The 21,905-nt window shown below is 40.6% G+C and overlaps 1 protein-coding gene and 1 non-coding gene across 2 annotated transcripts in view; one reads left to right on the forward strand and one right to left on the reverse strand.

Moving 5' to 3' along the window:
- STON1 (stonin 1) overlaps nucleotides 1–21,905 on the reverse strand; it is a 121,375-nt gene that overhangs the window by 99,271 nt on the left and 199 nt on the right. The gene's annotated exons all lie outside the window — the stretch shown is intronic.
- Nucleotides 11,807–11,932, forward strand: LOC124240500 (U6atac minor spliceosomal RNA). Its single transcript, XR_006888893.1, has one exon. It is a non-coding gene; the product is annotated as a U6atac minor spliceosomal RNA (small nuclear RNA).

Raw genomic sequence — 21,905 nt, forward strand, 5'->3', positions numbered from 1 at the left:
GGAACCAGGAGAGAAAATATTAAATTGTGGCTGAAGCCTCTACATTTTTGTTTGTGGTAAAATAGACATAAACATAAAATTTACCTTAACCATTTTTAAGTGTACAGTTCAGTGGTATCAAGTACATTCACATATTGTACAAGCATCACCACTCTCCATCTCCAAAACTCTTTCATCTTCCCAAACTGGAACTCTATACCCATTAAACACTAACTCTCCATTCCCCCACCCCAACCCCTGGCAACCACCATTCTACTTTTGGCCTCTATGAATTGACTACTCCAAGTCCCTCATGTAAGTGGAATCATACAATATTTGCCCTTTATGTGACTGGCTTATTTCAGTTAGTAGATTGTTGCCAAGGTTCATCTATGTTGAAGCATGTGCCAAAATTTCATTCCTTTTTAAGGCTGAAAAATATTCCATTGTATGCATATACCACATTTTGTTTATCCATTCATCTGTCAATAAAAACTTCTATGTTTTGGAGTGGTGGCTCGGCAGCAATAGATAATTGGAGTGGTGGGCAAAGCAGCCCGGGGACAGCAGAGAAAGGCTCCCAAGGCAGATGTCGGGACCTGGAGAGTCTGGCAGACTCTTTTTTTTTTTTTTACAGTCATCTATTTTGCCTTATTTTTCTTATATCGTAATCTAAAACTAAAGTCACACAAAAAGCAATTTTTTCAAGTGTTATAGCTTAGACCATGGCTTTATATTTGGCTCAATCCTTTTTTACCAGTTTAATTTATAAAGCTCGTAATCTTGCCAGCACAGGGCGCTTGGGCATTAAACCTCAGGGTAGGTGACTGGCTGGGAATCCAGGTTGGAGCTCCCAGCAGCACATGTCACAGCAGGCTGGGTGTCTCCTGGTTCTCCATTCTAGGCTGGAAGCAACCCCAGGACAGGGACGGACAGGATCTTATTCATGCCTGGGTTCCCTGCCCTGGTACAGGAGAATAGGCCCAATAAATGTTTGGTGAACTAGTGAAAAATGTTCTTGACACTGAAGCCAGGTTCTGACTCATCCCAGAGTTTCTTACAGACTCCATGTAGGGTAAGAACTGTGCCAGGGAAAGCACAGGAGAGCAGCTGCTTCTGGCTGGAAAAGAAAGAAGGCAGCAGCAGGACATTCTGACAGCCAGGCCCAGGCTTCCCAGGAGGCTCAGGATCTCCATCGAAGTACAGACCTAGATGTAGGCAGCCACCAGGAGCAGGGCTTCACCATCTGGAGGCGAAGACGCCCGATTACGAAAGGCATGTCAGGCACCAGGCTGAGCCAATAGCATGAGGCCTCTCAGGGATCAGCCTGGTTCAGCTTGTTGGACCCAATTCCCAGGGCTCAGGGTGGCAGAGCCTCATATGCCTGTTACAGGGGCAGGGCAGGGCTTAGAGGTGCTTGGCCCTTGGTCATAGCACAGGCCATGGAGGGTAGGGAAGAGGACTTGAGCTGTGAGCTGAGTTGCATATTCAAGCCCTGAGAGCTTTGGGACAGTGATCTTCCTTTACTGCAGGAGGACCCAGGTTGGTTGCACTATGACCCCAGCTCACCCATGACCACTTTACCAAGGAAGCAGAACCTATTCTTCCTGCTGCACTGCTCCACTTGACCACATAACCAGGGTGCCCGACACAGGTCAGGATGCACCAGAGCACAGATGCAAATTCCAAATCTAAGAAGAGGACTTGTTCCTGGTTGACTTAAAGAGCGAATGCCAACCATACAAATGTCCGCTTGCGAGCTTAACAAAAAGGACTCAAGTTGCATCTCAACTCTGCATTCAGGTTTCCCAGCCTCTAAAGATAAAGCAAAACCTTAATAATAACTCCAAAGGTGTTTGTCTCTATTTCTCTTCAAAGCATACACCGTGTAGGTCAGGAAGTGCTTACCATGTGGAAAGCATTTGTCAAAGAACTCAGAAAACAAGGATTTGGGACTTAGCTCAGCTTCTAAGTAACTGTGGGACTTTGAACAAACCAATTACCCTCTTTGGGCCTCAGTTTCCTAATCCATAAATGGAGGAAAATACTATGTAGTCCCATGGTTTTATTAGGTGCATTAATAAGAACAAACATATGTGAGTTTATAGAGAGAGAGAGATACACACACACATACACACATATATATGAGGTCCTCATAAGAAAAACTACAAATATGTCAGAGATTTACTTATGTTCAGTAGATGCTTGCTGATACCTGCTAAATAAATGGCTGAATAACCGAAGATTACATCAAAACTCACATTTAGTGAGAGCAGGTACTTCAGAATTCCCAGCTAGAATATCTACCAGATCCTAGAAGGCCACTTCTCTGCTCAGGAGGCTGAGCCCAGCTCCCCTATGTCTTAACAACCAACTCCCCAGCCTGCACTCTTCCTCCCATCTGGCCTTACATTCTTCCGGCCCACTAGGCTGGAGTCAGCTTGATCTCCAGAGTCAGAGCCTGACCCCCTGCCTCTGGCGCAGCTCCCACCTCCAAACATGGCACGAGGCTGCTTCTCAGCCAACTGCCAGACCCAGAACCCTAGGTCTGCCTCCAGGGTCTCCACGGCCTTTGGTACCAGAGGGAAATAATTTGTTCCCTTTTCCTGGTTTTCCTGAAGCACACCCACACGGAAGATTTGTGGGCCAGGAGCCAGCAATGTCTGCTCAGGGCCTCCTCCCCCAACCTCAGGCCTGGACTCTACCCATGACCTTCACCTGAAAAATGAGGCTCACACAGGCTCTTCCACCTCAAAGGGCTTTGGGGAGCATCACAAAAGGTAATGGACTTGAAACTTTCTTTGAAAAATACGAAGCACTCCACAGCTCTTTTGCTCTTGTTTCTCTTGTTACGTTATTTCAGGGCAGTCTCAGACTATGAGTCTCTAGAGGCCTGAGATGCTCCCTGGGTAAATTCTTTTGGTACAATGACCACACACACAGAGAAGAGCTTGATGCTCTTTGTGACTTCGGGACTATGAGCAAATGCAGTGTGATCTCCGGGACAGAGGCTGGGACGGAAGTCAGGAAGCGAGGGTCTGGCCTCATTGGCTCTGCCAGTAAATTAAGTGCCTCATTTAACCTCTCTGGGCATTTTTCTTCATCTGCACAATGCAGCTGACAAGCCACCCACATTCCTAGTCACCAGGATACCAGGAGGGCAAAGAATTTGAAAATAAAAACATTGCACAAGTAGAAATGTTGTAGTATTCAGTGGGCAAGGAGAGTTAAGAAAGAAGAGATGAAAACGAAAGATGAAATGGGAAAAAAACAAAATCAAAACAAAAGAGAGAGAAAGCATTTGGAGTGAAATGTGAGAAGGCAAGGATGGAATGCCACGGAAGTTCCCAGGACAGAAAGTGTCCCCAAAGCCTGAGAGTCAGTGTCTAGAGTAGAAGATTTAGCACAGAGACATCTGAAGCTCAATTCCAGTGAAGAAAAGTGGATGGAAGGAAGCGAAGTCTGTCCATCACCTGCAGTGGCATGAACACATCCCAGAAGAAGCCGAGACTCACTGCCATTTACTCTCATAGCTCAGCTCAGAGCCAGAAGACTGATGAGAAATTAATAGGTCCACTACCTGTAAAAATTGTGCAATGTTCCTAGAGAGGCCCTGGCCAGGCCACATTCTGGCACTCGAGGTCCAATCCAGGTGCTCCACTTTAAGGGAGACATTCAAAGACTAAGGAGTTCCCATAGGCTCGTCCCCAGCACAGTGGGGTGTGCTGAGATGGCGTGACAAAAGGAAGGGCTACGAAATCTGAAAGTGTTTCCCTAACCAAGATTTAGGGAGGACATGAGAAGCAAATCCTCTCTTAGAATCAGAAAAACACTTTAAACATTATTTAGTCCAACTCACAACTGAAGGATCTCTAATACCTCATCGCTGAGGAGGAATTATCCAGCAGCTGCGTAAACTCCTCCAGTAACGGAGACCTCATTACTTGATAAGTGAGTTCATCTCATTATTGTTTGGACAGGATTAGACTCTTCTCCCTCTGATTAACCCCAAATTAACCTCCTGGCTTCCATCTATGCTGTAGGGGAACAAAGACTAAGTCTAAATACTTTTCCACCTACTTCTCCTTCAGACAACTGAGGACAGCTGGTCTTAATGATTTGCACTGGTTCTTCCCACAGACTGGCCTGAGAAGGGGCTGTGTTTTCAGCATACCCCTTAAAGGGCAGCAGCCAGCCCCCTTCAATGCTGCTTTCCTGGTTATCTCCTGCCAATTTTGACCTCAGACTGCCATGGGATGCTGACCGCAGCCCTTGCCTTGCTCAGGGCGTCTCATCCTGGCCATGCCTTTTTAGCACTGTATTTGCTTTACAACTAGGTCTCAGCCTCCTGCCCCACTTTGGGCAAACTCTGGTCCATCTCTTGGTCCCAGCTCTGCTGCTCCGCCCTGTGCTGAGGGCTTGTCAGGAACATGCTCCATAATGAGGGCAAGAAATTAGAGTCTTAAATTCATGCCACTTAATGGAAAGCAGCTGGGCATTTGATTGTAGGTCTTATAATGAAGATTGAATCTAGAATGTTCAGTAGGCATTAAATATATTTTGTAACACCTCATTTGACAGATGAGGAAATAGAAGCACAAAGAAGTAAAATGACTCACTCAGGTAACAGAGCCAAGAAGATGAACATAAACTCTAGCCTTTGATTTTCCAGTCCCACATTCTTTCCACTGCTGTTAAGAGGAAGGAAGGCTACATTGTGGCTCTCAGTACACTTTGCAGTAAATTTTCCATGGTTTTTGTGTGTCAGCATTCATTTTCACTTTGACTCAACAGACATTCACTACGCACCTACTATGTGCTTTGTAAATAATCTCATAAGATTTGAAGTAAGCTTCCCATAGGGACCTACGTCCTGGTGTATGTGCATACGCAGTGTGTATGAATTAATTTTTTCATACATACACTCATTCACTCGCCAATGATAACCGGGAAGCCTAACACTACGCTACACACTGGTGCAAGTAAAAAACAGTCACAGGCCATTACCCCAGGACATTCTCTGTCTAGCAGGGACAATTCGCAAATGTTTTGTTAATGGAATAAAGCCAAATGCAGGGTACTGTGGGGACCCAAAGCCAGATGCGTAACTAAGATTGGTGAGAGTGTTCCTAATTATGATGGGGAAATGAAGCTGATGGCCCTGGTGTTTTGAAAAGACCTCAGGAAAAGCAGATGTCTGAGCTGTGTCTTGAAGGCTGATACCAATTGATCAGGCAGAACAGACTGGAGAGTGGTGAGTGTGTGTATGTGTGTGTGTGCAAGACAGGGAGGCAGGAGAGGGCCTGATTCTGCAGGTAGATGGGCCTGGCTGGAGCCAGGAGTTCATGTGGGTGATGCAGTGCAAGAGGCAGACAGATGACTAAGGTACAGAAGCCCTCTGTATCATGCTAAGGAGCTTGACTTTATCCTAAAGGCAATAGGTTTCAGTGAAAGAATTTAGAGAGAGGATAAATAGGATCAGATCAGAATTTTAGGAAGAAAGCTCTGACAGAGGAGAATGGACTGGAAGGCGGTAAGACCAGGGGAGGGAAACCAGATAGGAGGCTATGGCAGGAACGCAGGAAAGAAACCAGGGTTGAACCTGGCGGCTCCTGGCTACACACACTTAGTTTTAAAGCCTGAAATATAAGAAGAGAGAAAAGATTGTCTTTCACGTTCATCTCTCATGGGATGAGGGCAAGTTCCCCAAAATGTTGCAGAACGACATCACCTTCATCATTCTCCACGGTGACTTGGTGGCACCAGAAAAGTGAGGTCACCGTAGCATCGCGACCAACTGTAACGTGTAGGAGCCTCAAACAGAGCAGCTGCTCAGTAAGTGGTGGCTGCACGCACGAGCCGCATATATCATAAGGGGGTGGGGTGGAGAAGTCCTAAACAAAGGAAGGTCAGGATCCCGGGCGCACGGATAAGTCAAGCCCGAGCAAGGCAACAAGTCAGAAACAAGACAAAAACAAAAGTTCCAAGGGGAGAGGGGTTAAAGGAACCAGTTCTCCACAGGAACGGAAGCTGCAGGGCACAGACGGACTAGGAAACCGATACAGGAGCCAGCAGCGGTCTCAGGTAGTGGGATTCTGCGTGTCTCGGTGTCTCCGGAGGCAGAGTGCCGCTGAAGCCCATACGGTGCCCTTGTGAGAACCGAACCGGGGAAAGGCACCCCCTCTGGCCAGACAGGCAACAAGCAGGCCACAAGCCGAGGAGTCTGCAGCGGGGTTCCTACACCGGGGCTGGCCAAAGCCGGTGTACGTATGTAGATGGGCATGTCTGAGCAGTTAAGCAGGAACATCTGGCGGGAGAGAGGAATGTGCGGGTGGGGAGGAGGCAGATCCCGACAAGCAGAGGGCTGTTTAAGCTGGGTAAACCTCATCACGTGTGGTACAGAGCCATCGTCACCGGGAGCTCATAGTCAAAGATGAATGATAAAGACGATGAGGTCGGAAGCCTAAAATAACAATTCCCTTGCTTATGAGGGAAAAATGCTCATCTAGGCACGTCTGAGCGTTCTTGGAACTGGAGGAATCTGACATTATCATCCAGTTCCCAGGAAAGCCTCATCACCTGTTTTTCGCCCCAAGATAATTTTTCTGAAAATCAGGAGAACCTGATCGCCAGTGCGCTACTTAGAATGACCCCACCTAGGCACCTTCCACTGAAGCCAGGACTAGCAGCGGCACGGGGATTTTCACAAAATTTACCAGGTTCTCCTCCAAGCCACAAACGAGCAACAGGCCTGGAGCTACCCTAGGGGAGGCTCTTGGTTGTAAAGATGTGAGATTAAAGCATTTCTCTATGTTTGTATTAACGCTAAACTGAGGCCAACAAAAGCAAGGTTTGTAGCATCAATTACCATCTTCTAGGTCCTGAATATGAGTTACCGTGAGCTAGGAAAGCAAGGTTCAAAGGGCCAATGAACAGAGGCCAATGTATCAACCCCGTCTCGGAATTTCTGGGCCACGGCTGTTTTAAATTAGCTTCTCAATGCTGCTTCCATGAAACTCTTGGCTTAGCACTGCAATGGAAAAGTTATTTTTATGCTCCGAATCACAGATATTTATATGGAGGCACATTCATAATTCCCATTATGCTTGTTTTCATGATGCTCTTTTCCTCTGCTTAAGATCAGTCATAGCCATCATTATTATTTCTAAGACACTTGAAAAAAGCTCTGGGCCAAGTAGAGATTCCACAGGGCCCAGATAAACGATTGTTGTACAATAGGCAGATTTCAGGTCTTGTGAAATCCTCAAGGAATACCTTTACTTCTTCTACCCACTATAGCGGCCTCTTCTTTGTCAATTCCCTACCCCCAACCACCCCTTTATTGCTCAGGGCCTTCATGATCCTGCCTGGGAAAACCTAGTGCCAAAAGTAGTTCTATTTACTCTTTATATACTCTCCCTGGGGTCTTTGAATTTAAAATGTTAGCTTCAATAATTAAATTAAGGGTTTTTATCTTCTTAAGGGACAGGAGCACCAACAAATAAGGCAAAGAGATATGTCTGGTTAAGAGGAGCATGATTCTTAAGTAACAACATAGTTATTCTATAGAAAGGTCCATCAGTAGGCCGGGAGGGCTACAAGAGCTGATACAGAAGCAAAATCACAATGGTGGTCGAAAGCTTTAAGGAAATTCATCCAAGAGAAATCTAAATTGATTACCAAGAAAAAGTAAGATATTAGGTGTACCCATGGCCTCTCCCCAGAAGTTTCTCTGATTAGAGAGAGAGAGACGCACAATCCTCATTTAAAAGAAACAGCAGCGGAGGGGAGATGATGCGAGGAGACTAACATTTGTGAGTATTAACATATGCCAAGCACTTGGTCCATATTATTTGCTGTTATCTCACTTAATCTTCAGAACAACTTTTTAAGGTAAGTTTTATTATTACTGTTTTATAGAGAATGAAATTTAGCCTCAGAGATGTTAAATAACTGGCCTAAGGCGACTGCATGAATGTTTGTGTGTCCCCCCCAAATTCATATGTTGAAATCCTAATCCCCAAAGTGATGGTATTAGGAGGTGGGGCCTTTAAGAGGTGATTAGGTCATGAAGGTGGATCCCTCAGGAATGGGATTAGTGCCCTTATAAAAAGAAGCTGCAGAGGGTGGCTCATCCCTTCCACAGTGTGAGCATACAGAGAGAAGCAAGCCATCTGCAACCCAGAAGAGGCTCCTCACCAGAACCACCCCGGCACCCTCATCTTGGACTTCCAGCCTCCAGAAGTGTGAGAAATCAATTTCTGTTCTTTATAAGCCACCTAGTCTATGGTACTTTGTTATAACAGCCTGAACACACTAAGACAGCCACACATCTAGTTAGTAGCAAAGCTTGGCTTCAAACCCAGATCTGCCTGACTCCAAAGTCCATTTCTTTTCCATTATCACATAGGGCTGATGTGAGGGCCAGAGGAGAAGGCCAAGGGTGATTGCTGGTTTGGTTTCCTTAAACCAAAAAAGAATAGAGTTTGTTGGGAGGGTATGGGAAAGATATGTTTGCATAGATTTCTTTAAACATTATAAACAGGCTCTGGCAATACTGATCAACATTCCCAGAGATGCTGTCAGCCACAAGTAAAGAATCAGCCATTCAGTGTAAACCTCTCTGCACTGTTAGTCACAAGGAACACACGTGCCCAACAGAGAGAGAACATCATCGCCATGACCAAAGGGAACAGGAACCTCTCCACAGAGTCTTTTCCTTTCAACATGGATGTGAACTAGCACATTGGTTGATCATGAGAAGGTTTTAGTCGACTACTGAGAATTGAAAGGACAGCATTTGGGGACTGGAACAGTGTGTTTGGGAAATTCAGATCTCTTCTGGACTGAGAACGTGCGGCCAGATAGGGAACAACACACCTCACCAAGGTGGAGAGTTGCCCTGTGATGGTGGTGTTAGCACTCAGTACTTTCAGGGCCCCTTCTCTGCTGCCTCACTCAGCAGCAGTGTATTTCAGATCCAGGGACTAATGTATATGCATCTACTTACTTGTATTCTACTTTACATATAACAAAATAAAATAAACTTTAAAATTAGTTAAAATCTTCAGTCAATATGGTGGATTGGTCGACACAGAAATTACCCTTTCCAATCCAAACACTTCAAAACGAACAAAAATATAACAAAAATATTATATAAAACATAGATACAATAGAAATCTCCGGGTAGCAGAAATAAAGAGGGGAATTAAAGTTAGATCAATGAGTGGGAGCTGAAGCCAAGGGGCTGATGGAAAATCCAGACTAGTTAGAGACCTGAATGGCTGGAGGCTGAGATTTTAATGATATGCATGCAGTGAGGGGAGTCCGGGTGATGGTCACCTTATGCCAGGAGCTGTTAATGAAGCTCTTACATAAAGCTGGAGGTCATAAAAGGCTGCTTCACAGGTGAAACAGGTACAGAGGAACAGAATTTGCCAATCTGAGTCAACTGCAAGAAAGCTCGTCATCTGCTTTGGCAAGGAGTAGAAAATGAGTGATTTAAAAAACGTGAAATTTGGGCTTGCGCCACAACACAGGAACAAGGTTTAAATGCATACTTTCAGGTCATACAGGGACTATATGCCAAGAAATTAACACAAAGGCTAGTTTGGAATGAGTAAAGCCCAAAGATTACCAGCAGAAGCAACTGTGAAATTGCTTCATAAGGATGTGCTAACAATTTGAAGTAGACAGGATTTCTATGGAAAACAGCACCTGATGAAGAGGTAAAACACAAGAGGAAATGAATCATGATAAAGAAAAGTCAAAAGTGGAGATAACAAATAATCTAAAAATATATTTAAAATGAAAGAGACACAAAAAGGATTAGAAATTATAAGGCAAAGAAACATATTTTTAAAAAGGAAGATATCAAGTACCAAATAGAAATTCTAGAAATAAAAAATTATATTAAAAAGAAGAAATCAGTGGATGGGTTGAATAGTAGATTAAATCCAGGTGAAGAAAAATTAATAAATTGGAAAACAGAAGTGAAAAAATCACTAAGAATACAATTGAGAGAGAAAAAGATATATAATAAGAAAGAGAAATCTCAGACGTAGAAGACACAGAAGATAAAATGAGAAGGTTCAATATTTCCCTAAAGGGTGTTGTAATAGAGAATAGAAAGTGTGAGGGACTCAATATGAGGGCAAAGGCTTTTGTCTCTTATGTTCATTCCTATATCTCTAGCACCTAGAAGCATTCCTGACACGTGGTAAGTGCTCAGTAATTATTTTAAAATAAATTTGTAGAGAAATCAACTGAGAAACCTTTAGATAAGAAAACAGAGATGAGTCTTCCGATTAAAGGCAGACACTGAATCCCAAGTAGAATATATAGAAATAGACTACCCCTGGACATATAATGAAAAGGCAGAACATGAAAGACAAAAAAAATGAGACAAAGTCTCACAAAGAAAACAGATTACCTACAAAAGAATGACAGACTGAAGAGATTTCTCATAAGTAACAGCTGAGGCAAGAAGACAGTAGAATAATATCTTACAAAATGCTGAGGGAAGAATTCTACTTAGAATTCTATACCTTGATAAATTCTCTTTCAAAAGTGACATGAAATAGACATTTTCAAAACAAAAGAAAACCAAAAATACCCATAAGATTGAGACAACTCCAGACCTTCAGTGAAAAAATGATCAGTATGAAGAAAATGAACATAGAAGTAAAGAATGGTATACAAGAGGCAATGTTGAGACAAGAAACTGGTAAAGTTAAATAAGTTTTGACTGTAAAAAGAAATAAAAGTAGAAATAATAATAATGACTAATTGCTGGGGTGAGGGGAGGATTATACACAATGTGAGACTAAACCACTAGACCACAATTACCAGGAAGGTGTGGAAAAGGGCAGATTAGATTTAAAGCCATCTAAGGCCACTGCATTGTTGAGAGGAAAATAAAGACATTGATTAACTTCAGACTTTGTTAAATGAATACACATTTAAAAATTTAAGGATAACAACTAAAAGAATACAAATAGAATTTATATCTTTCAAAACAGTTGACAGAAAAAAATATGAATATACAAAACTTGATCTAAAGAAAACAGTGAAAAGAGAAACAAAAGAAGCAACAAAAAAATGGAAAAATAGGTAAATAAGAAATATAAGAACTTAAAATGGCAGAAAGATGTCAAATATATACATACAATTACAAAGAATGTAAAAGTTTAAACTATTGAAATGACAGATTTTCAGGTTATAATGAAAATGAAGCTATATATAAATGCTGTTTCTAAGATTCACATTTAGAGCAAAATGATACAGAGAAGTTAACATAAAAGGATATACAGACATACAAGGAAAATAGTAAACAAGAGGAGTAGGTATAGCAATATTAATATCAGACAAAACACAATTTAGGCCAAAGGCATTAATAGAAATAAAAGAGGACAGACATACATAATAAATCCACCGAGATGAAATAACAGTCATGAACTTGCATAAACACTCATGTGTTAGAAGAAGAAATTGACAAATCCACAATCACAGACGATTCTATTATTCCTTTCCCAGAAACTGAAGTGAACTCAGAGTGGGCAAAAAAAATCAAGAATATGAGAAATTTGAAAAACACAATAAGTTTGACCTGTTAGATTGATATAGAATTCTGCATCCATTAAGTAGCAAATATATTTTTCTTATAAAGCACATATGAAATATTTGGGAAAATTGGACACAAAGGAAGTCCTAACAAAGAATTGCTATTATACAGACCATGCTGTGTTTCCATAATGCACCAAAATTTGAATACTTTAAGCAAAGTAAAAAAATGTTTTTTTTAAAAAGTTGAAAATGGAGGGGCTGGGTGTTGTATGAAAGGAGAGAAGGTTAGCACTCCCCTTGAAAAGGATGGAAGAGGCCCTCGGGCCTGACAACACACATACGGTTAAGGCATTGCCACCTACTTCGTGGCATCTAACCACTGTTTTTAAAAAGAAACAAGGGAGAAAGGGGTCACAATCCACAGACTAGGGAGACCGATGGATAGAACCAGAACAGGATAGCAAATATTCAACTATAGCATTAGGGTAAAGGTAAGGAAACTACCAAAGCAAGGACGATCTTAGCACTCTAACTACAAATTCATAACACGAGTTGGAATAAGAGATGAAAATAATTATTTAGGAGGGGAAGAGCAAAGGGTCTAAATCAGTATTGGCCAAGTAAGTAAGAGACCACCAGAGAATAGACTATATTATATATGAGATTCTAAATACAAACTTCAGGGTAGACACTAAAATAAAATACAGAACAGAGTCACAAATCATAAATAAGGAAAAATCTAAGAAACCCAGCATAAGAAATTGCAGTATTAAATGGGTAGGCTAAAGCACACAGGAAAAGAAATGCAGGAAAGATTGACAGCATTAAGTCCACATGCATCAATAATCACTCTCAATGTAAACGGATTGAAGTCTCCAATAAAAAGACAGAGTGGCAAAATGGATTAAAGAACAAGATCCAACAATTTGTTGCCTCTAAGAAACACACCTCAGCCCCAAGGACAGACACAGGCTCAGGGTGAGGGGGTGGAGGACAATACTTCAAGCTAACAGCAAGAAAAAAAAGGCAGGTGTTGCAATTCTTATATTAGACAAAGTGGATTTCAAAATAAGACAGGTAAAGAGAGACACAGAGGGACAATATATAATGATCAAAGGGACACTTCATCAAGAAGAAATAACACTTATAAATATCTATGCACCCAACACAGGAGCACCAAGATCCATAAAGCAACTATTAACAGACCTAAAGGAAGATGTTAAAAACAACACAATAATAGTAGGGGACCTCAACACCCCACTCACATCAATTGACAGATCATCCAGACAGAAAATCAACAAGGAAATAGTGGAGCTAAATGAAAAACTAAAACAATTGACTTAATAGACATATATAGATCACTTCACCCTGAAAGAGCTGAATACACATTCTTCTCAAGTGCACATGGAACATTCTCAAGGATAGACCATATATTGGGAAACAAGGCAAGCCTCTACAAATTTTAAAAAATTGAAATAATAACAAGCATCTTCTCCGATCATAATGCTATAAGGCTAGAAATTAATTACAAGAAAAAAGCTGAGAAAGGCACAAAGATGTGGAGACTAAACAACACGCTACTGAACAAGCAATGGGTCATTGAAGAAATTAAAGAAGAAATCAAAAAATACCTGGAAACAAATGAAAATGATAGCATGCCATACCAACTCATATGGGATACAGCAAAAGCTGTATTAAGAGGAAAATTCATTGCAATACAGGCACATCTTAACAAACAAGAAAAATCCCAAATAAGCAATCTTAAAGTACACCTAACTGAACTAGAGAAAAAAGAATAAAGCCCAAAGTCAACAGAAGAAGAGAAGTAATAAAAATCAGAGCAGAAATAAATACTATTGAAACGAAAAAGGCAGTAGAAAGGATCAATGAAACAAAGAGCTGGTTTTTTTGAGAAGATAAATAAAATTGACAAACCACTAGCCAGACTTACAAAGGAAAAAGGGGAGAAAGCTCAAATAAACAAAATCAGAAATGAAAGAGGAGAAATAACAACAGACTCTGCAGAAATACAACGGATTATAAGAGAATACTACGAAAAACTATATGCCAACAGAACGGATAACCTAGAGGAAATGGATAAATTCTTGGACTCCTACAATCTCCCAAAGCTCACTCAAGAAGAGGCAGACAATTTGAACAGACCAATCACAAGTAAAGAGATTAAAACAGCAATCAAAAACATCCCAAAGAATAAAACTCCAGGACCAGATGGCTTTCCTGGGGAATTCTACCAAAATTTCAGTGAGGATTTAATACCTATCCTTTTCAAGCTATTCCAAAAAATTAGGGAAGATGGAACACTTCCTAACACATTCTATGAGGCCAACATCACGCTGATACCAAAACCTGACAAGGACACCATGAAAAAAGAGAACTACAGGCCAATATCACTGATGAACATAGGTGCAAAAATTCTAAACAAAATTTTGGCAACCAGAATTCAGCAATTCATCAAAAGGATCATACATCATGATCAGGTGGGATTCATACCAGGGACACAGGGATGGTTCAACATCCGCAAATCAATCAACGTGATACACCACATCAACAAACTGAGGAATAAAAACCACATGATCATCTCAATAGATGCAGAGAAGGCATTGGACAAGATCCAACAGCCATTTATGATAAAAACTCTGAACAAAATGGGCATAGAAGGAAACTACCTCAACATAATAAAGGCCATATATGACAAACCCATAGCCAACATCATACTCAATGGGCAAAAACTGAACGCCATCCCCCTGAAAACACGAACAAGACAAGGATGCCCTCTGTCACCACTGTTATTCAACATAGTACTGGAAGTCCTGGCCAGAGCAATCAGGCAAGAAAAAGGAATAAAAGGAATCCAAATAGGGAGGGAAGAAGTGAAACTCTTGCTGTTTGCAGACGACATGATCTTATATATAGAAAACCCCAAAGAATCCATTGGAAAACTCTTAGAAGTAATCAACAACTACAGCAAAGTTGCAGGGTATAAAATCAATTTGCATAAATCAGTAGCATTTCTATATTCTAATAACAAACTAACAGAAAAAGAACTCAAGAACACAATACATTCACAATAGCAACAAAAAGAATAAAATACCTTGGGGTAAACTTAACTAAGGAAGTGAAGGACCTATATAATGAAAATTACAAGGCCTTTCTGAGAGAACTGGATGATGACATAAGGAGATGGAAAGACATTCCATGTACATGGTTTGGAAGAATAAACATAGTTAAAATGTCCGTTCTACCTAAAGCAATCTACAGATTCAGCGCCATCCCAATCAGAATCCCAATGACATTCTTTACAGAATTAGAACAAAGAATCCTAAAATTCATATGGGGCAACAAAAGACCCCGAATTTCTAAAGCAATCCTGAGAAAAAAGAACAAAACAGGAGGCATCACAATCCCTGACTTCAAAACATACTACAAAGCTACAGTAATCAAAACAGCATGGTACTGGTACAAAAACAGGTGCACAGATCAATGGAACAGAATTGAAAGCCCAGAAATAAAACCACACATCTATGGACAGCTTATCTTTGACAAAGGAGCTGAGGGCATACAATGGAGAAAAGAAAGTCTTTTCAACAAATGGTGCTGGGAAAACTGGAAAGCCACATGTAAAAGAATGAAAATTGACCATTCTTTTTCACCATTCACCAAAATAAACTCAAAATGGATCAAAGACCTAAAGGTGAGACCTGAAACAATAAGGCTTCTCGAAGAAAACGTAAGCAGTACACTCTTTGACATCAGTATTAAAAGGATCTTTTCGGACACCATGCCTTCTCAGAGAAGGGAAACAATAGAAAGAATAAACAAATGGGACTTCCTCAGACTAAAGAGCTTCTTTAAGGCAAATGAAAACAGGATTGAAACAAAAAAACAACCCACTAACTGGGAAAAAATATTTGCAAGTCATATATCTGACAAAGGCTTAATATCCATAATATATAAAGAACTCTCACAACTCAACAACAAAAAATCAAACAACCCAATCAAAAAATGGGCTGGAGACATGAACAGACATTTCTCCAAAGAAGATATACGGATGGCCAATAGGCACATGAAAAGATGCTCATCATCGCTGATCATCAGGGAAATGCAAATCAAAACTACACTAAGATATAACCCTCCACCCATTAGAATGACAAAAATATCTAAAACTAATAGTAACAAATGTTGGAGAGGTTGTGGAGAAAAAGGAACCCTCATACACTGCTGGTGGGAATGCAAACTGGTGCAGCCACTATGGAAAACAGTATGGAGATTCCTCAAAAAATTAAAAATAGAACTACCATACGATCCAGCCATCCCACTACTGGGTATTTATCCAAAGAGCTTGAAGTCAGCAATCCCAAAAGTCCTATGTACCCCAATGTTTATTGCAGCATTATTTACAATAGCCAAGACATGGAAGCAACCTAAGTGCCCATCAACAAACGAATGGATAAAGAAGATGTGGTACATATATACAATGGAATACTACTCAGCTGCAAAAGAGAACAAAATCATTCCATTTGCAATAACATGGATGGACCTTGAGGGAATTATGTTAAGTGAAATAAGCCAGCTAGAGAAGGATAATCTGTGAATGACTCCACTCATATGAGGAATTTAAAAATGTGGACTAAGAACAGTTTAGTGGATACCAGGGGAAAGGTGGGGTGGGGGGGCGGGCACAAAGGCTGAAGTGGTGCACCTACAACATGAATGACAAACATTAATGTACAACTGAAATCACACAAGATTGTAACCTATCATTAACTCAATAAAAAATTAAAAAATTAAAAAAAAAAAAAAAGAAAATGGAGGGGCTGGCCCCATGGCCGAGTGGTTAAGTTCGCATGCTCTGCTGGAGGTAGCCCAGTGTTTTGTTGGTTCTAATCCTGGGCGTGGACATGGCACTGCTCATCAAACCACGCTGAGGTGGCAGCATCCCACATGCCACAACTAGAAGGACCCACAATGAAGAATATACAACTATGTACTGGGGGGCTTTGGGAAGAAAAAGGAAAAACATAAAATCTAAAAAAAAAAAAAATTGAAAATGGAATATTAAATAAATCCATGGGTTAAAAGGGAAAAAACAGAAGTATAAAATATTTAAAGCCAAGTGATAATGAAAGTACACACATCAAAACTTGTATGATGTGGCTAAAGCAGTACTTAAAGGTAACTTTATAGGCTTAAAATGCATTTATTGAAAAACAATAAATAAGCTAGGTGTCAACTCAAGTAGCTAGAAGTGGAAAGAAGAAATAATATAAAGAGGAAAAAAAGAAATGAAAACCAAAAAGTATAGATAAGAAAGAAGTTGTTTATATGAAAAGACTAAGTAGACCTCCACATTAATTAAGAAAAAAGAGGTGACACAAACAATATTAAGAATGAAAACAGGAACATAACTTAAGATATAGTCAATATGTATAAAGACCATAAAATAAAATTATGAATAAATTTATGCTAATAAATCTGATAATACATGAAATGCATCATCTAAACAAATTATCAAAACTGGATCAGAAAGAAATAGAAAACCTAAATTCATCAATAATCATTAATGAAACTGAATTGCCAAAAACTTCATACACAAACCCTGTATAAGCAATTCAGATGATTTTACAATGAATTTTTCCAAACTTTTGACAAACAGATAGTCTTTATCTCCTATGAACTATTTAAGAAAAATAAAAGCTGCCCAACTTATTTTATGGGCTAATATAAATTTGATACCAAACAATATAAAAACAATATCTCTTTTAAAAAATTGTAGACCAATTGTTTCACTTATGAACATATGCAAAAATCCTAAACAAAATACTAGCAAATGATATCCCATACAATAAAAGAGCATATCTATATATGTATATATATGCAAGCATATCTCAACAAAATTAAATGTACTCATATTATTTATCACATTATAATTAGTAAGAAAGAAAAATATATGATCTCATAATTTACATAAAAACATTAAGGCATTACATAAGATCAATAGGCATGATAAAATTTATAACATTAAAAAATATTCAGGGAAAGTTCTTAATAAACAATATCTACTGAAACGTTAAGCAAACTTCATGCTTAATGGAGAAACTTTAAGAGCACTCATTAAAAACAGTAAGAAGACAAGGAAGCCCACCATCACTGTTACTACTGAATATTGTACTGGAGGGTCTACCCAATGCAATAAGACAAGAAAAAGATATGAGTCATAAGGAATGAAAAAGAAAAGACAAATTACTGTTTTATGATTGTCTACCTAGAAAATTCAAGAATATCTACATACAGACTCTTAGAACTAATAAGTCAGCTGGGATGCTAGGTACAAGATCAAAATTCAATAATCAGGAATGTTTCTGTGGGCTAGCAAACAACCAATTTGAAAATATAATAAAAAAGATATTTAAAATATCAACAAAACCTACAGGAAATAAATACAGCAAAAGTTGTGTAAAACATTTATAAGGGAAATCACCACTCATCAGTCACCTGAATAAAAAGAGAAGATGGGAAAACCTCATATTGTAAAGGTGTCAGTTCTTCTGGAATATAAATTGAATGCAATTTCAATAAAAAATCCCAACATGATTTTTTTGTGGGTGTGTCACTAGAAAAATTAACATTTATATGGCCTAGTAAAATCCAGGCAAGCCAAGGAATTCTGAAAAAATATAAAATTGTAACAGCTAACAACTATTGTGTGCTTCCTTATATGGTAGGCACTATTCTAACATTTTGCATATATTATCCCCTCACAATTATCCTTGAGGTGGATACTACTATCTATTTTACAGACAAGGAGACTGAGAGAAATTAGGTAACTTGCCTAAGATAACTTGATACTCTTAGGAATAGAAATAGATGCAAGAAGACAATGGTGTAGTGTCTTCCAAGTACTGAGGGCACATAAGTAGTGACAGCATTCCACACTCAGTCAAATTCTCATTTGTAAAAGCAAAATAAAGACATTTTCAGGAATACAAATACTTTAAAGTTTACCAAAGACCATAAAGTTCTTTTATGAAAGAACAACTAAATTTACATTGACATGAAGAAAAATGAACTCGAAAGGAGTGGGGTGCCATATACTTCTGTGGGCCACTGAGTTGGCTCTGTGCTTCATTTTAGCCAAATAAGAAATAGGCAATGTCAATTAAAGAATTCACAGCACCCACAAGACAAAACAGACAAGTTGCTCACAAGAACTATTCCTGGCACTGAGACCAGAAAGACATTTCTCCTGTGGTTAAATGGATACAAGATCTGGGACTTTAGTCCGAGTATGATAATTTGGGAAAGAAGTCCTTGACTCTTACAATTTTTTTTCAACAAGAAGGTGATTTAGACGCATCAGCCTTCCGGAAATAATCTCCTTGAAGAATAGAGGAGATAAAGCCTTCCTACTTAAGACTTGTTATTTGAATGATCAGGTGTTTTAGAAATGCCCATCTTTAGGGATCTTTAGGTATATCCCAGGAAGAGGATGGATAAGGTGACCTCTGGGGGCCTGGTTGCCTGTGGGGCCAAATGGTGGTACAGGATCTGGGCATTTTTTTTCCCAGAGCTGTCCCCAGATTATTTTCACCTCCACTAAACCAGTTCATCCTGCCAATGCATTTGGCCACTGACCTGAATTCAAGATTGGATTCTAGCACATACTGGTTATGTGACCTTGGCAAGTTACTCCTCTAATTCTAGTTTCTGAATCTTTTATCATGAGAATAATAATAGTACTTCCCTCAAAGAGTTTTAAAATGAAATACCATATGTATGTGCTATATATTCAATAAATGTGAGCTAGTGTAAAAAAAAAGGCCGAGAAATACAGGCAAGCACACAGAAAAATCAAAAGCACCTATCATCCCACCATCCATTTCGATGCATATATTTCCAATATCTTTTGGACGTATTTTCAGAGTGAGATTACAGTGCTTTCTGTTTCATAACTTGCTTTTAAAATTTAACACCATACCCTAAGCATGTCCTATGTAATTCGGTATTCTTGTACAACATGATTTGAAAAGGCCACATCGTATTCCTTAAGGTTATTTTACTTCTTAATGACCCCTGCCCTCCATCCTCAATGCAGGCCCCACACTTCATGTATTTCCAACCCATCTAACCCATCCAGATGATAACTAGCTGCTTTCTATTGGCTAATTGGGGATGCAGGCTTCATCTCACCATTCAGACCATCTGCTCCTTAGGTCGGGGCTACATTGCTAGCCTTCATTACCTACCCAGTCGTCCTCTGTGGGGCTGCACAGCAAACCCTCTGAAAGATGGCAAATGACCCAGTTTAACAAGATTCCATGAGGTGGTGCAAAAGCTGAACAAGGCAGAAACACAATTTCACTCCAAACAGTATAAAGTTGACTTCTGTGGCATTGAATACACTATAAAAATTCTCAGGAAGAGGAAGAGACTGGAGATTTTTATCTGAGTGCATTGTTTTTCTAAGCAACAGGGCCAAACAAGTTCAAAACTTAAGTGCTTTCTTTTTTAATGAAAGTCACAAGACTTCCTTATCAATGACCTTCTGAGACCACAGTAAAACCTTACTAATTCATACTAATGAGGATCTGTCAAACTGATTCAGCAGAGAAAAGTGAATTACATCCTTTTTAAAATAAAGTTTATATCCAATGAAATTCATTTTTTAAAAAAATCTTTATTTACAAATAGTTCAATACCTTGACCTGTTTTGATGGATTGTTCAGAACCTGATCGAATACATTTGTTACAACCACATTTATTGTTTGCATAGAAATGGGAATAGCTAAAGTTCTTGAGAAGTGTGCTCTCCCTAAAAACAATAAAAGTTCAACACCCCTTAAGATCCTGCTCACACAGCTCACTCCTTAGGAAAGCCTTGCCTTCTGTGTCATGGGAAGCAAAGCCCAGCTCACCACCCCATCTCCAGTTCTGAGCAAGCAGGCAAGGTTTCCAACATCGACCCAGATCAATCCATGAAAAAAAATCTCCAGATTCCAGACTTGCTCTGTCCAGACCCATCTGAGCATTAACAAGCTCCTTCTAAGCACCCAGAAAGCCTGTCATGGAAACACTGATTCAACCGTAATGAGAACCGACAAAAAAACCCCACACAAATGAACTAAACAGTCTTCCACCCAATCAGAGTCAAGTTGAAGCAACAGCCTCAGGATTAAAATGTGAGGCTTTCCCCCTCCCCTTTGTGGTCCTGCTCATTTTAGCCTCTTCCATTGCCTTGTTTTCACAACTCCTGTTTATGAGAAAGTGGGAGTTGGGCGGGGGGGAGGGGCGGGGAGCCGGAGAGAAATGCAGAGGGAGTATGCCAGGCTGGGAAGGTCAACAAACACTGCGGTTTATGTCAGGCAATTTAAAGCTTCTCGCTTGGGGGAGGCTGGAACAGTCTGGGGTAGTCTGAAAACAAGCTATGCTGAACTCCCCTCTCCCACTAACAGATAAGTGTGGCATGAAGTCTACTTTCCAAAGATCGGGTTCTGCACAGTATTTTTAGCAAGCTCTCTTTTTATCTATCCTCTTATTTTCTTTTTTTTCCTTTTTCTTTCGGAATTAGAAAGTCGAATTACATGAAGTATCACTATTTTTGGAAGAAAGCATAGTTGGGGAGGTCAGAAAAGATGCCCAAAGGAAACAGTAAAATCCCAAAGAGGAATATACTTTAATTTCTCCTAGGACACACAAGGTACGATTCGTGGGTCCAGGGGACCCAACCCCAAATCCCAGTGAATGTCATTCGTGCAGTAAATGTTGGGCAAGTGTGGACGTCTCTGCGGTTCTGGCTCCTTGGCCTGGGTCATCACCTTCTCGGGCTGGAGGGGGGACACCACGCTGGAAACATCAACTGTGGCGGGAGCCCAGGAGACACGCGCCTCTCCGGGAAAGCGGGGGAAGGGGTGGTAGCAGCACGAATAACAGCAGCCAAGAGGAAAGAAAGTGAGAGTCCTGGGGATAGGAGGACCACAGCCCCCAAGGGAGGGATGAAGGCCGGAGGCTGGTGACCCAGGACGGGGAGGCCGGGACAGAGCGCGGGTTTGTATGAGCCCCCGGCCCCTGCCCTCGGAACTGAGTTTACATTCTTTTCTTTGCTGTTTGAGTTTTCTTTCTCTTTAGAGCCGGCCCAGGTCACAGCGGCAGCCCCAGAGCTGAGATGCGGAGGGGAAGCCCCGTCAGGGCCCACCCCTGCCCCTTGCAGGCCCGGGCACCTCTGGGGGCAGCGAGGGCGGGTGTGGGGAGATGGGGCACAGCGCACGGGGCGCCCGTGGAGATACCCGAGTCCCGGGGCGCCCGCGCTCCCGCCCGCAAACTTTCCCAGAGAACTGGGGGCGGCC

This window comes from Equus quagga, chromosome 5 (assembly GCF_021613505.1).
Source record: "Equus quagga isolate Etosha38 chromosome 5, UCLA_HA_Equagga_1.0, whole genome shotgun sequence".
NCBI lineage: Eukaryota > Metazoa > Chordata > Mammalia > Perissodactyla > Equidae > Equus > Equus quagga.